The sequence below is a fragment of the Rutilus rutilus genome (assembly GCF_951802725.1).
Source record: "Rutilus rutilus genome assembly, chromosome: 5".
Classification (NCBI taxonomy): Eukaryota; Metazoa; Chordata; class Actinopteri; order Cypriniformes; family Leuciscidae; genus Rutilus; species Rutilus rutilus.
The window spans coordinates 16,054,578-16,069,836 of NC_140213.1; the positions used below are offsets into that span (position 1 = coordinate 16,054,578).

Genomic DNA, 15,259 nt, shown 5'->3' on the forward strand with positions numbered 1-15,259 from the left:
TATTCAGATGAATACTCGCCAAAACAGGCACATTGATATATTTTTTTTTGTGTATTTGTCCTTCCAAGCGCGATAAGAGTCAATTCAGCCCTCATATGCCTTGAGGTAGCTTTCTGTGTGCACGTTTTGGATAAGTGCGCAGCTGCGCACAGAAAACCATCCAGAATTGAGTTCTATATATATAATTTCAGATATGAGTTTAGTTATCTTGGCCACTAAAGAAAAAGAACAGAATTCATTCAAGTTACAGTTTATTTATGACTGATCTGAGCTATTTAAAGCTCAGTGGGACTCTGCCTGTGGATCTAACTGCGAAATTTAAAGCTGTACCTCTTGTTCCGCTTTACACAGTAGTGAGACCTGTCAGACAAATACAATTTCATCTGGAAATAGTGTGTCTTAAGTAACAGAGAGAACAATAATGTTATGCTACAGGGTTGTACAGACGTGGGGATGGCTCTGGGGTGAGGCCTCAATCTGAATACCCTCAAGTCCTTAGATGGCGCATAGATAAGGAAGCATGTGTGTTAATGATCATGTTCCAGGTGGTGGAGGGAGGGTGGCTTGACCTGATAAGTGTGGGAGGTTTAGCTGGAGAGGTTAGGAGCTGTGGGGGGCTGGGCACAGAGAGATGCTTCTGGATGTATTGTGGAGTTAAATGTTATTGAATCTGTGGGGAGCTCAAGATTCAGGGATCAGTTGCTACCACAGCTATCACTTAACCTTGGCAGTAGCGCTTGTCAAAACATATCTTACTCAGCCTCTTTTCCACAGTCTCTCTCTCTCTCTCTCTCTGCGCCACCTTTTAAAAATTATTGATTTGTTTCAATCAGTGTTTTCTTCATGAGCTTTTCAGAATGGTAATGAGTTCTTGATTTAAAAGGACAACAGGCAAAAATCAACACAAAGTATTATTATTATAAAAAGCCAATTAGTATCGCCTTGATGAGAATTTCCATGACTTCTTTCACCTTATTTAATGTTTAATTAATTGAAAATCATTGCTAATCAATGAACAAACACTGAAGGTAAAATTTTATAAAAGAATCATCAAGGAGTAGTGAGGATTGTGACTTCCCTAGAGAAATCTCAATCCCCTCATTAGCATTTCCAGTGTGTTGAGCTTTTGAGGGATGAAAGGGAATTTTGATTGGAAAATAAGTGTCTATTTAGAGATTTGATTAGATTTTTATGCAAATGCATCGTTAGATGAAATTAGTCTTCAGGGCCTAGCTTCGGTTTCCCAACCCTGGCATTAAACTGATGGTGCAGGCCATTTAACTTATTGGTAGCAATCATGTTGTTATCTACATAGCACAGCTGATTGGTTGCTATACGCTGATTTCACGCAGCCGTTATTTTGAAATCGAAAGCGAGGCTCCGGTGGGAAGAAAACCGGAAGTGTCGCCTTTAATCATAGGAGAGTCGTGAATGCGATGGCGTATTGTTGTGTTTAATGATGTTGTGTCAATTCTAAAACTGTACATACATTTCTTTCATACTTTAGACTATATACAGTGAAATTTATTTATAAATAAAATATTTTTTTTTATATATAATTCAGAGAGTAAAAAATGAAGCAGGAATGAACTATATACATATCCTATATTAGATATTATCTTCCAATAGTGTAAATCGCGGCAGCAGCTTCAGGTTGGTAGTCCAAGGCATTGTTGTTTATCTGTACTTCCGGGGTTCTTCCCACCGGAGCCTCACTTTCAAGTTCAAAATGGCGGCTGCGTGAAATCAGCGTATTGCATCAGCGGCCAATAAGATGGCTGCTCAAACATTCAAATACTTGGCATTGTTTGTTGTTAACAGTCTGCAGCGCACTTTCAGAATGCTAATGCAGAATCTAAGGTAAGGAAAAATTATCTTTTATTTCACATCTCTGCACATGTTGTGTGGTCCCGTTATTAATTCCTAAATTACGGAAGCCCTGAACCGCAAGGTGAAAAAATAAAATAAAAAAATGTATCTTGTTATTTCAAGATATTAAAGGGATGGTTCGGAGTAAAATCAACCTAGGGTCCTTTGCACCATAACCTCGAGCCAAATACCCCCCCAGAAGCCTTTTTGGTCGAAAACATTATTAAAGTTAGAGCTTATAGAGATATCAGCCGAATGGCTTAGTGCAGGCGCTAATGGAACCTAGGTTGTATCTCGTAAATTACCCCACTAATAATGCCTGGAATGGTACCAAACTTCTACAGTAGTACAAATAGGTTATGTACTCATAAAACGAGGCATTGGAAAGTTTGTAAGTACATCAGGAGTTTATTTAAATAACACTTGCCTGACGGCTCATGCTACCGCTAACATGGACATCGAGGTCACTTCAGTGTTTTGGGAAAAGCACGTAAAAGTCCTGGCAGCTTCTGGGGGGGGTGTTTGGCTCGAGGTCATGGTGCAAAGGACCATAAGGTTGATTTTACTCCGAACCATCCCTTTAAGTCATTATTTCGACATAATATCTCGTTATTTCGACATAATATTTGTTGAATTCTGAATTTTACACACTTAAGTTGAAAGCAATTTGTTTGTGGATAGTAAAACATATCTGCAACATTTATCAAATTCACGGATAATTGTGCGTGCATTTATTAATCATTATGATACTAAAATCATAATAAAGAATACTACAAAAAATCAGATGAGTCCAGAATATGAACGCAACGCATTTAATTTCACGTTAAGAATTTTCCTCCCATAGAAAACCATTATAAGAACGCTAAATGTGGCTTAATGCATATTAGAATGTCCCCTTATTATGTCGAAATAACGAGTTATGTTGAAATAACGAGATATGTTGAAATAATGACTTACGTCGAAATAACGAGATAAGTTTTCTTTTTTTCACCTTGCGGTTCAGGGCTTCCGTACTAAATGGAGCAATCCTTACAAGTTTTAAACTAGCTTCATGTTAGTAATGTTTTAAACTAGCGTCATGTCCACAGTGCACGATTGAATTACTGAGGCATATACAGTTCCCTTTCGTTGTCACTCCGAGTTACGTCGGATGACGACGAATGGGGTTTCGCTTAGAAATCCTATCATCTTCGAGTATATAAAACGAGCCAATGGCAAGAAAATGCCATGGGTCTGCGGAATTTGCATAGCGTAACTCCGCCCCACCCTGGGAGTATAAAGGAAGTACGCTGCAACATGCAGATATGTTTTCGCTTCGGAGCCAAGTTGATGTACTTCACTCCACAGCCAATCCTGAGATTCATCTCTTCATTTCTCTTCGAGACGAGCCTCTCTCCAAGTGTTGGTGTGACAGCGATTTCCAGCGAGTGCACATTCCCTGCTTATCTGTGCAGTGATTTGCCAGTGTTTGTGTGTTCTCTCCCGGGTCGCTTCAGCATTTGTGGAGAAATCTCCTTTCTAAAAGAGCTTGCACGCGGCACGTCTTTTTAAAGATGCCTCGCCCGTGCACTTCTGGTTGCGGTCTTCTCATTTCTGACTCTGATGGGCACAATCTCTGTCTTGTGTGTCTGGGTATAGAGCACGCTAAGGCAGCGTTTGTGGATGAGTCATGTTCCCATTGCGGGAACATGCCCATCGCACGGTTACGGTCGAGACTCAATGATCTTCATGTGAGAGTCCCCTCATCCGCACCCCGATCTACGGGCTCCGCGAGAGCTGGTACTTCGGCTGGCGGCCAGGGTGACCTGAGGATTACGGTGTGGGACAAAGCGCCGACTATTCCACGCTCCACACCGTCCTCTAGCGCCGTGCAACCCGCGAGTGTTTCAAATGAGCCCGCGGTACAGTCCTCTGGCTTGCCGCGGGTCTCATTTGGCGCTCCAGAGGAAGATTCGATGTCGATCGCTGCATCACAGGGTGGGCAAGAGTCCTTGGGAAGTGAGGATTCGGCTGTGCTGCCACCTTCGGGTGCGCCAGCATTGCCCGAGTCTGATCCCGAGATGACTGCCATGCTTTCCCGGGCAGCCGCGGCCATCGGGCTTGAGTGGTCCCCGCCACCTGGTCCGGTGCGCTCGCGGCTGGACGATTGGTTTTTGGGTGCCGCCGCTGACCCCCGTCAGCGCGCGTCCTCAATGCCTTTCTTCCCGGATGTGCATGAGGAGGTCACGAGGTCCTGGAAGGCACCATTGTCTTCTCGTGATCGAGAACCTGGTTCCCCAGGTTGAACGCTCTGTTGCGATGCAACTGTGTCCTCAGAGTGCTTCTTCCCGTGGCGACCCTAAGCACCCCTCCAAAGCCTCTAGGTTCTCCTCCACCCTTGTGGCGAAGGCCTATAGAGCTGCGGGGCTGGCGGCCTCCTCACTGCATGCCATGGCGACTCTCCAGGTCTACCAGGCCCAGATGTTGCGTGACATGCACGAGGGGAGGACTGACCCAGCGCTCTTCGATGAGCTGCGTGCCGCCACCGACCTTGCTCTCCGAGCGACGAAGGTGACCGCACGCTCCCTGGGTCAGGTGATGTCCACTTGCGTGGTCCAGGAGAGACATCTGTGGCTCAACCTGGCCGATATGCGTGAGGCCGAGCGGACCCGGTTCCTCGACACTCCCATATCCCAGGCTGGCCTCTTCGGCGGGGCGGTTGAGGACTTTGCCCAGCAGTTCTCGACCGCCCAGAAGCAGACTGAGGCTCTCAAACACGTCCTGCCCCGACGGCCAGCTGCTGCCTCCACCCAGCCGTCGGCACAGGTGCCTCAGTCTGCTCGCCGCCGAGGGCGCCCTTCTACGGCTCCCGCCCCTCCCGCACGGCCCCAGCAGCAGCCTCCATCCGGGTCGCGTCGTGGAGGACGCCGTAGGAAGGCGCCACAGCCCTCTCCCGCCCCGTGCCCCGCTAAACGCCAGGCCAAGCGGCGCTCCTGAGACGGGCTGCTCAGAGATGGCGTTGAGTTCTTCCCAGGAGACGGTAGCAGGGCCGCTCCTTCCCCCGGTGGAGGGCCGGGGGAGAATCCTTGGTTTTCCCCACCCCGCTGCTTGTCCCACGACGGGCAGCACCCTAATGTGGTTAAAGAAAGAACTCACTTCCCCATCTCTGAGCACACAGAGTGTCGGGATGACAGTGCGCGCCGCTCACGAGCCTCGCCACTCTCGTCCCCCTCTGTCGCCAGTTCCCTGCCAGAGCACGCCTCAGTGGGACGCTGGCCCTCCCCTGGCCTCCTCTGGCAGGACGCGGCTAATGACCGTGCCCCCGCACCGGGCCGCTATGCCACCCACGCCTGGGCCGGTCATTCAGCCTCGCTGCACCACCGAGGGTACGTCTGTGGTCCGCATGACCCCGCTGGTACAGTTCCTGGAAGCCTGGTTAGAGCTTCCCAGGCTGTCCCGCTGGGTCGCGAGGACCATCAGGCTCGGCTACGCGATTCAGTTCGCGCGGTCTCCTCCCCGCTTCACGGGAGTCCGCTTCACTTTGGTCGGTGGCAATGCCCCGGTTATGAGAGCGGAGGTCGCTACCTTACTGGCGAAGGGTGCGATCGAGACTGTCCCTCCAGCCGAAATGAGGTCCGGCTTTTACAGCCCCTACTTAATTGTACCAAAGAAATCCGGTGGGTTACGACCAATCCTCGATTTGCGCGTCTTGAACCGTTCCCTTCACAGGATGCCGTTCAAGATGCTCACGGCCAAACGCATTTTCGAGTGCATACGGCCGCAGGATTGGTTTGCAGCGATCGACCTGAAGGACGCCTACTTCCATGTCTCCATTCTTCCTCGACACAGACCGTTTCTACGGTTTGCTTTCGAGGGGCAGGCATACCAGTACGCGGTTCTCCCTTTCGGGCTAGCCCTGTCTCCTCGCGTCTTCACGAAGGTCGTCGAGGCAGCCCTTGTTCCCCTCCGGGAACACGGGGTTCGCATCCTGAACTATCTCGACGACTGGCTGATTCTAGCTCACTCTCGAGATCAGGTTTGCGAACACAGGGACCTAGTGCTCCGGCACCTAGCTCGTCTGGGCCTTCGGGTCAACTGGGAGAAGAGCAAACTCTGCCCAGTGCAGAGGATCTCTTTTCTCGGTATGGAGATCGACTCGGTCGCCATGTGCGCGCAGCTTACGAGCGAGTGCGCGCAGTCACTGCTGACTTGCCTTCGTCAATTCGAGGGTGTGTGGTTCCACTGAAACTTTTTCAGAGGCTCCTGGGGCATATGGCATCCGCAGCCGCAGTCACGCCGCTCGGCTTGCTTCATATGAGACCACTTCAGCTTTGGCTTCGCAATCGAGTCCCGAGGTGGGCATGGCATCACGGCACGCTCCGAGTCCCAGTGACTCCGACCTGCCGTCAGACCTTCACCCCGTGGTCGAACCTCAGTTTTCTTCGGGCCGGAGTGCCCTTGGAACGAGTGTCCAGGCATGTTGTTGTATCAACAGATGCCTCCACCACGGGCTGGGGCGCCATGTGCAATGGACATGCTGCGGCGGGCTCCTGGACAGGACCCCAGCGCCTTTTGCATGTCAATTGCCTCGAGTTGTTGGCTGTACGCCTTGCCCTGCACCGCTTCCATGCGTTGCTCAGGGGTCAACACGTACTAGTCCGATCGGACAATACCGCGACTGTAGCGTACATCAACCGTCAAGGTGGTCTGCGCTCCCGCCGTATGTCACAACTCGCCCGCCACCTCCTTATATGGAGTCAGAAGCATCTGAGGTCGCTTCGAGCCATTTATATCCCGGGAGATCTGAACCAGGCGGCCGACGAGCTCTCTCGGCTTCGGCCTCTTGCTGGAGATTGGCGACTCCATCCCCAGACGGTTCAGCTGATTTGGGATCAGTTCGGGGACGCACAGGTGGACCTGTTTGCCTCCCACGACTCGTCCCACTGCCGCCTGTTTTATTCCCTGACCGAGGGCACGCTCGGCACGGATGCACTGGCGCACAGCTGGCCGCGGGGCCTCCGCAAATATGCGTTTCCCCCAGTGAGCCTTCTTGCGCAGACTTTGCGCAAGATCAGGGAGGACGAGGAGCAGGTAATTTTGGTTGCCCCGTATTGGCCCAACCGCACCTGGTTCTCAGAACTAGTACTCCTCACGACAGCACCTCCCTGGCCAATTCCTCTGAGGAAGGACCTGCTTTCTCAGGGACGGGGCACCTTATGGCACCCTCGTCCCGATCTTTGGAACCTCCACGTGTGGCTCCTGGATGGGACGAGGCAGGTTTGAGTACCCTACCACCAGCGGTGGTGGCTACCATCACTTCCGCTAGAGCATCGTCCACGAGACATGCCTATGCGTTGAAGTGGAACCTCTTCGTCAACTGGTGTTCTTCCAAAAATCTAGAACCCACGAAATGCCCCATCAGTGTCGTGCTTTCCTTCCTGCAAGAAGGGTTGGAGCGAAGGCTGTCTCCCTCCACCCTGAAAGTGTATGTTGCCGCCATTGCCGCACATCACGACGCAGTTGATGGTAAGTCCTTGGGAAAGCACGACCTGATCGTCAGGTTCCTGAGGGGAGCCAGGAGACTGAATCCTCCTCGTTCTCCCCTCGTACCCTCTTGGGACCTCTCAGTGGTTTTAACTGCCCTGCAGAGTGCTCCCTTTGAGCCTCTGCAATCAGTGGAGCTTAAGTTCCTGTCAATGATGACAGCGCTCCTGGTTGCATTGGCCTCCATCAAGAGGGTAGGGGACCTGCAGGCATTTTCGGTTGACGAAGCGTGCCTGGAATTCGGGCCGGCTAACTCTCACGTGATCCTGAGACCCCGGCCTGGATATGTGCCCAAGGTTCCCACCACTCCCTTTCGAGACCAGGTGGTGAACCTGCAAGCGCTGCCCTCGGAGGAGGCAGACCCAGCCTTGGCACTGCTCTGTCCAGTACGCGCACTCCGTGCCTACGTCGACAGAACGCAGTGTTTCAGGACCTCAGACCAGCTCTTTGTCTGTCATGGTGGGAAGCTGAAGGGAAAGGCTCTCTCCAAGCAAAGGTTGTCTCACTGGATAGTGGACGCCATTGCTTTGGCATACCAGCAGCAAGGTCGACCGTGCCCCCTTGGTGTGACGGCCCACTCCACTCGGAGTGTGGCATCCTCTTGGGCTCTAGCGCATGGCGCCTCGCTAACAGACATCTGCAGAGCTGCAGGCTGGGCGACACCTAACACATTCGCGAGATTCTACAATCTCAGAGTGGAGCCAGTTTCTTCTCATGTACTCGCTTCAACTAGCCGGTAATAGATTCCGCTCAGGTGTCTTCGCTTGCTCGCCATTCCTCTCCACGGACGGGATACGTGCGATATTCTCCTCAGGTGAGCCTAATAAGCCCTGAGTCTCCTCCAGCACTGACGACGTCAACACCAGAGTTATGCCACCGGCAGCTTTCGCGCTTGGCCAGGTGCCTCCATGTGCACGGTTCCCCCTCCGGGTGACCCCCACATGTGTATTCCACTGTAAGCCTCTTTGAGCATGTGTCTTCCCTTGGCAAGCCACCTTGCCACCCCTGGGGTTGAAATATTCCACCTGCGGCTGGACACCCCAGTGTTATTCCGTATGCAGCCCTTCGGGGTCATATGTGTATTCCAAGTCCCCCCCTTCGGGTTGGGCATGATTGCATATTTCCACTGAGATATGCTTCCCAGTGTACCTTGGTATTCCTGTGTTAAGTAGGACTCCTTCGTCCGTGCTAGTCTCACGACAGGGAGCTCAGACTTACGCAGGGCACTGGAAGACAGTCGAGAGGTGGCGTGATTACACTGGGAACCCCATTCGTCGTCATCCGACGTAACTCGGAGTGACAACGAAAGGGAACGTCTCGGTTACGTATGTAACCCTCGTTCCCTGAGTAGGGAACGGAGACGTTACGTCTCCCTGCCACTTCCGCTGTACCGCTGGAAACGCCTGAGTTCAGTCTCGGCTCCTCAGCGAAGACATATCTGCATGTTGCAGCGTACTTCCTTTATACTCCCAGGGTGGGGCGGAGTTACGCTATGCAAATTCCGCAGACCCATGGCATTTTCTTGCCATTGGCTCGTTTTATATACTCGAAGATGATAGGATTTCTAAGCGAAACCCCATTCGTCGTCATCCGACGTAACGTCTCCGTTCCCTACTCAGGGAACGAGGGTTACATACGTAACCGAGACGTTTGTACTCAACCAGAATATTGGTTCCCACGGCGGTAAAATTGGGGATGTGTATTTGCTGCCTTTTACCACTAAGAGGCGCTACAATCACAGACTTTGAAAAGTGTCAGTTTATCCTCTCTATCGCGTAATCTGCCGCGGCTTGTTGAGAACTGGTAGCAGATAAATTCAAGTGAAACATTTGTAGTTAAACAAATTCATAATCCCAATACTGGAATTACAGTACAAATTTGGAACTGAAACAAATGTAGGCTTCTATTATTGCATCAAATTTGAGCAAAGTAGGCTAAACGTTAACATTGTGTGCCCAGTTTTTCTATAGGCTAATTTAGAAAGGCATGTCAAGGTTATGTGTCTTAGGCTACGTTCACACTGCAGGCTGAAACGACCCAATTCCTATTTTTTTTGCCCCTATGCGACCTGTATCTGATCTTTTCATGACAGTCTGAACGACACAGATCCGATCTTTTCAAATGCGACCCAGGCCAGGGTATGTGGTCCCAAATCCGATACAAATCCGATCTTTTGAAATGCGACTTCAGTCTGAATGGCCAGGTCGCATGTATCCGACCCGCACGTCATTGATACGCCAAAAACGTCATAATTCTGCGTTGAAGTAGTCGTCGGTTTGAAAACGGACTGCATATTCGTCGAGCTGAGGTAAATCTGCCGAACGGGTCGACCTCGACGAGCCCGTTAATAAAAAATAAATTAAAAAAAGAAGCCCACTGCCACCATCATTATATATCCAATGACTAACGTTATGTTAACTTGTTTGTGCTGATATTAGATAGGTCAGCGGCTGCTGTCTGGCTCTTGTGTAACGGTCGCTGCGCGCGCTCGTGTGTTTTGTGTGTGTGTGTGTGTGTGTGAGTGAATCACAGCTAGTTGAAGTTTAGCTACTTCCGCAAACAACAAGTGACGTCGTTGACCGTTGAGTACTCTTCTGCGCATGCGGGTCACTTCTGGGTCATTTCACGTTCACACAGGAGATCACAAAAGGTCGCATTTAATTGGAAATGTGAACGGCCTTGCAAAAAAATCGAATTTTTTCAAAAAATCGGAATTGAGCATTAAGCCCTGCAGTGTGAACGCAGCCTTATACTTCGTGTTATTTTAATTTGTTAGTAGGCCTAGATTTATGAACTGAAACATAACAGTTAAATAAATTAAACTAAATGATCATAAAATTAAAACTTTGTCAGGACTTGCTAACCGATGTTAGTCGACAGCATTTGGGTCCAATCTGTGACCTAGTCTCCTCATGCTCCGTCTGTAAAGTGAACAGATTGACTGTTACCAGAGGTGTCACTAGGCCCTCTTTAGGGGGAGCTTCAGCCCCCCTAAACTTCTGCCTAGCACCCTAAAATATTGTACACAAATTCGTGTTCGCTTCAGTCTTCTTGTAATCAGAGTTAAGCGCGTTCTTCATCTTCAATCCGCAGCGCGCCGAGCAGAGCGCATGTCAGAAACAGAGGACAGGGTGTGTGTGTTCATCTAAGCCTCATTGGTCTGTCACTGCTATACTCTGTCAGAATATTTGAGATGACCAATCAAATCAAAGTAGGCGGGCTTTGTTCACAGAAGCTGCTGAGCGCAAATTTTAGCAGAGCAACTCGACGCTTCAGTGTACGTTTAAGTGCGAGATAAGATGCAAGTAGCTAAACGAAACATTTCATATTTGTCAGTTTTTTAGGTCATAAATGTTAAACGAATGACAAAAATAATCAGGCAAACTAATAAACTTTTGTCTAATTTCGCCACTGAAAATAGGCCTATGTAATAACATGACTCATGTAATGTAGCCTAATAATTAGTTTACTGTCATTGTGAAGGGACAAGACACATTAACAAAAAACGTTTTCATAATTTTAGGCACAGGATTAATAATGAATATTGAGAATACAATTGGTATCCTTCAGTAAATTAAAAAAGACCAGCTTTAGGAGGAAATAAACAGGGCAAGGAGGAGACTGAGAGAAAAAGAAAGAGTGATGGAGATGAGGAGAGAGCAGGTATTGACAAATAATCTACTGCCCCGGTAACATGGTTTTAACATCAGATAAATAAAAAATTCAAACCATTATTAGTTACCTAGCTTTCCTAGTCGCTTTGAGTAAATGAATGCGTCAAAGAAAATGATTCATAAATCAACCTATCAGTTGTTTACTTTCTTCACTGACAGACAAAAATTGAAAGCCTATGGCTGCGTTCCAAACCGCATACTCAATGAGTAGGTACTTCATTTCAATAAGTACTTAACGAGCGCTAAAAGAGTAGGTACTTTATAGCCAGATCTCGTTGAGTATAAATGCGAACCGGACATCTGCCATGTTGACGTTATCATGTGACCTACGACGCGTTATCACACGCGCAACAACTTAAAAGATTTGAACGACACGTTTAATTCATCTATCTGTACAATATCTTGATATTGATTAAACTTGCTCATTTTGTGGTCTTTTTGAAGAAACTGCTGCCCATTTATTTTGTGAATACATTTAGGGTTGATTTAAGTTCTTATATTTAACCCTACTAATGTGACCCACCGTTTTATCCTTAACGATATTATTTATTTTTATTACGAAATCCCAAAATTGTCATCTCTTGAATATGTTGTTAATTTTTTTTTTTTTTTTTATCCAAACATTTTCATCCACAAGCAAAAGTAGCTAACTGCTTTATTTTTTCCTCTTTTTCTTGTTGAATTTAACTGTCGTTTCATCCCTCAGGCCTAGGCCTATAAATAACAAAAAAAAAATTTTTTTTAAATGTATTATAATGAATTATTTAAGAAAATATATATTAAGATATTTAACCTTGTAGGTTCTTTTTTCCTGTGTAAAAAATCTCATATTATGTATGCAAACCCATGAGATATATATACCTCATAACATCAGTAACTCAACAGCCCTACCTAGAACGGGTTTCCTCAGCGTTTGTAATGTCTGCACAAAGGGCAGCTTTTCGAAGATTCGCCTTTGGAGGAAAACTATTGATTTTATACTTGAAAAATTTAAGTATCATTAATATTAAAAATTAATATTACCTCAGAATGAATTGCATTGCTATCCCACCCCAAAACATACAATAACAACAACGATAAATGCTGACCAATACTTAATTATATTACTTTTTACTGAAAATGATATAATTCAATAAAACAAACAAAATGTAATGTATGTCATATGACATAGCTATGCATGATTGAATACACTCTAGATGTGTATATAATGAACATATCTACATTTTCTTTCAAACAATTAAATAAAACATTAATTAAATAATTATATTTTATTTACTGACAACAATGAGAAATATTAATAAATTAGTAAAAGAATGAATGAAAGTCACCATCACACAATAAACAAATGCATAAGTCAACATATGAAACAAAGCTTTATTCAAACTACAATCATGTATGTAGGCTACAGGCGCTCAACCCCACATCCTTCTGCCATCTCAACACAGCGGTTCCCATTCTGCGGCTTTATTCTGATGAATCAGCTGACCGCCAGAGGTGAGCCGTTCCCTCGTGCCGGAGATGTGTTGTGCTTCACAATCTGAGGCAATAAGAGCAGGTGGAGTGATGGAGGGTCTCATAAGGGCAAGTGGAGTGATGGAGGGTCTCATAAGGGCAAGTGGAGTGATGGAGGGTCTCATAAGGGCAAGTGGAGTGATGGAGGGTCTCATCCATGGCACCGTTTCCAGGATTCAGCTCTGGGCTCCTCATCCTCAGTGCTCACACCAGCCTGCTAACATTTCAGATCCTACAAAATGCACAAACATAACACAAAAGCAGTAATTTTAAACGCACAATGTCATTTGATTTCAGTATTATTTAGAAGACAAAAACGCTTTTTTTCCACAAATGCCGCCATCATCTTTCCTTGCAGGTCCTGCTCCACCACAAAAGCTGTGCAGCAAATGCACAGAAATCAAGAATCAGAAAGGTGCTGTAATAGCTCTGTTTGAAATTACAATAATTAAAATAAACTACAACTTAAGATTTAAATTGTTGTTATTCATTTCTGTAGTATACTCACTCAAAGCCTTCATGAGCCACTCTCCACCAGATAAACACACATCTGTTCATCTGTCCCTGTAACATCCAGACAAGATTCACATTACCTCTGTGATTTATGAACTCAACACTACATTTACATGTTGAGGTTGTTTTAACTTTTTATCCAACATAAATGTTCCTCAATTTATCAACTACTAATGGACAAATAAAATAGATAACTTATGTTTAACGTTAGTTACTTCATAGATTTGTTCTACATAATAGCACACATTCATCACTCAGATGTCTATTTCATGTTGTGATATTTCAAGATTTTCCTGTCAGATGTAAATAGACATTTAAAATAAGCGTCTTTAAGATGTATATGGTTTATGTAAATCCACTTTAGAGACGTAACTTACGTGTCTTTACTGGAGCTCCCCTGTTAGCTAACGTTATACATAATAAAACGTGTTTTTACAGCAAAATCACAACTATACTATACTGTGTAACGTCTTTACACCTTCAACAATTCAACAGTTTACTCTACAGTAGTTCAACACATGCAATTTTAACAAAAGGAACTGTGTTTACTCACATTTGAAAGCACCCGCGTCGCCGATCTCTGCGATGTTTGATAATGACGTATCCTCTCGCGTGGCCTCCTGGAATAGAAGAGTATCCATCGGTTGAGCATTCGAAAATCTGGCCGAAAGCAGTAAGCCATCCGGGAACTTCTCGCCTACTCTTTTATGAATACTGATGTTTCGAACGTACTGCTTCCTTCACGTACTGTTTTCGCCTACTATATAGTAGGAAAGTAGGCATATTCGAACGCACTTAAGTCCGAATCTCGCGATAATTAGTACGTCACCCAGGTAATTCTCGCCTACTCTTTTGGATTCGTACATACTTTTTCGCTCGCCTACTCTTTTTCCCATACTAAATAGTAGGGAAGTATGCGGTTTGGAACGCAGCTTCTATCAGTCAAAGCTCAGCTTTATGAGGGGAAGAGACAGAGCAAGAGAAAAAGAGTGTGATGTGGAGATGAGGAGATGAGGAGAGAAAAATAATCACCCGTCCACTGACATGGTTTTAAAACTGTTGTCCATTTTTTTGGGCCTTCAAAACATCTTAAAATGCATCTTAAAATGTAGATCAGAGAAATCAAAATTTTCCCGGGAGGCCCCGAACCCCCCTAACTAGACTCACATTCGGGAGCTCAGTGATTATAAAACCCTGCCATCTGCATGTTAATGAAACTAGTTTATTTTTTACTTTTTAAAAAAAAAAAATCATACCCTCATTGGAGGCTGAGCCCCCCTAATGAAAATATTAGAATCGCCCCTGACTGTTACTAATGGTGATTTATCATTTCATAAACATTTAATAATAATAATAACATTGTGGCTACTCCATAAAAGTTAGCCCTTAAAGGATTAGTTCACCTCAAAATGAAAACTTCCTAATAATTTGCTCACTCCAGTGCCATCCAAGATATCCATGACTTTCTTTCCTCAGTGGAAGAGAAATAAAAAAAATTTGAGGAAAACATGTCTTGATTATTCTTCACAGAATGGACTTAAATGGTTACCATCGTTTTCAAGTCCAAATCAATGCAGTTTCAAAAGTCTTTGAAGTGCTTTAACTTCGATCTGCACGATCCCAGCTGAGGACAAGGGTCTAATCTAGCGAAACGATCGGTCATTTGATAAAAAAATAAATAATAATTTATATACTTTTTATACAACTGTTCGGATTGAGCACAAGCCGGAAGAAGCCAGGAAGCTCGACGATCGTTTCGCTAGATTAGACCCTCGTCCTCAGCTGGGATCGTGCAGAAAAATCAAGACATGTTTTCCTAAAAAAAAAAAAAAAATTATCTTCCACTGAGGAAAGAAAGACATGGATATCTTGGATGGCATTGGAGTGAGTAAATTATTAGGAAATTTTCATTTTGAGGTGAACTAATCCTTTAAGTTAATTAGGCTGTGCTTTGAGTGCCATTAAATCACACAAGATTCGAATATAGCTTACAAATGTAATGGAATTACAATGGAAAGGTTCAACTACACATCGTAAAGGATTACACCTGAAAATGAAAAGAAAACATGCAGGAATGTTACTTACCCTTGATTCCCGATGAGGAGCGTACTTCAAGGTGTCTGAAATGTAGTCCTCCAATACCTTGACGGGCACCTTCGGGTACATCT

At 45.9% G+C, this 15,259-nt stretch overlaps 1 protein-coding gene and 1 long non-coding RNA gene across 2 annotated transcripts in view; one reads left to right on the forward strand and one right to left on the reverse strand.

Annotated features, from left to right (window-relative positions):
* LOC311290242 (neprilysin-like) overlaps positions 1 to 15,259 on the forward strand; it is a 199,570-nt gene that overhangs the window by 55,690 nt on the left and 128,621 nt on the right. The window lies entirely within an intron of this gene.
* LOC311290243 lies at positions 12,042 to 14,005 on the reverse strand. Its single transcript, XR_014627347.1, has 3 exons — positions 13,645 to 14,005; positions 13,087 to 13,142; positions 12,042 to 12,810 (listed from the first exon to the last, which is right to left on the reverse strand). It is a non-coding gene; the product is annotated as an uncharacterized lncRNA (long non-coding RNA).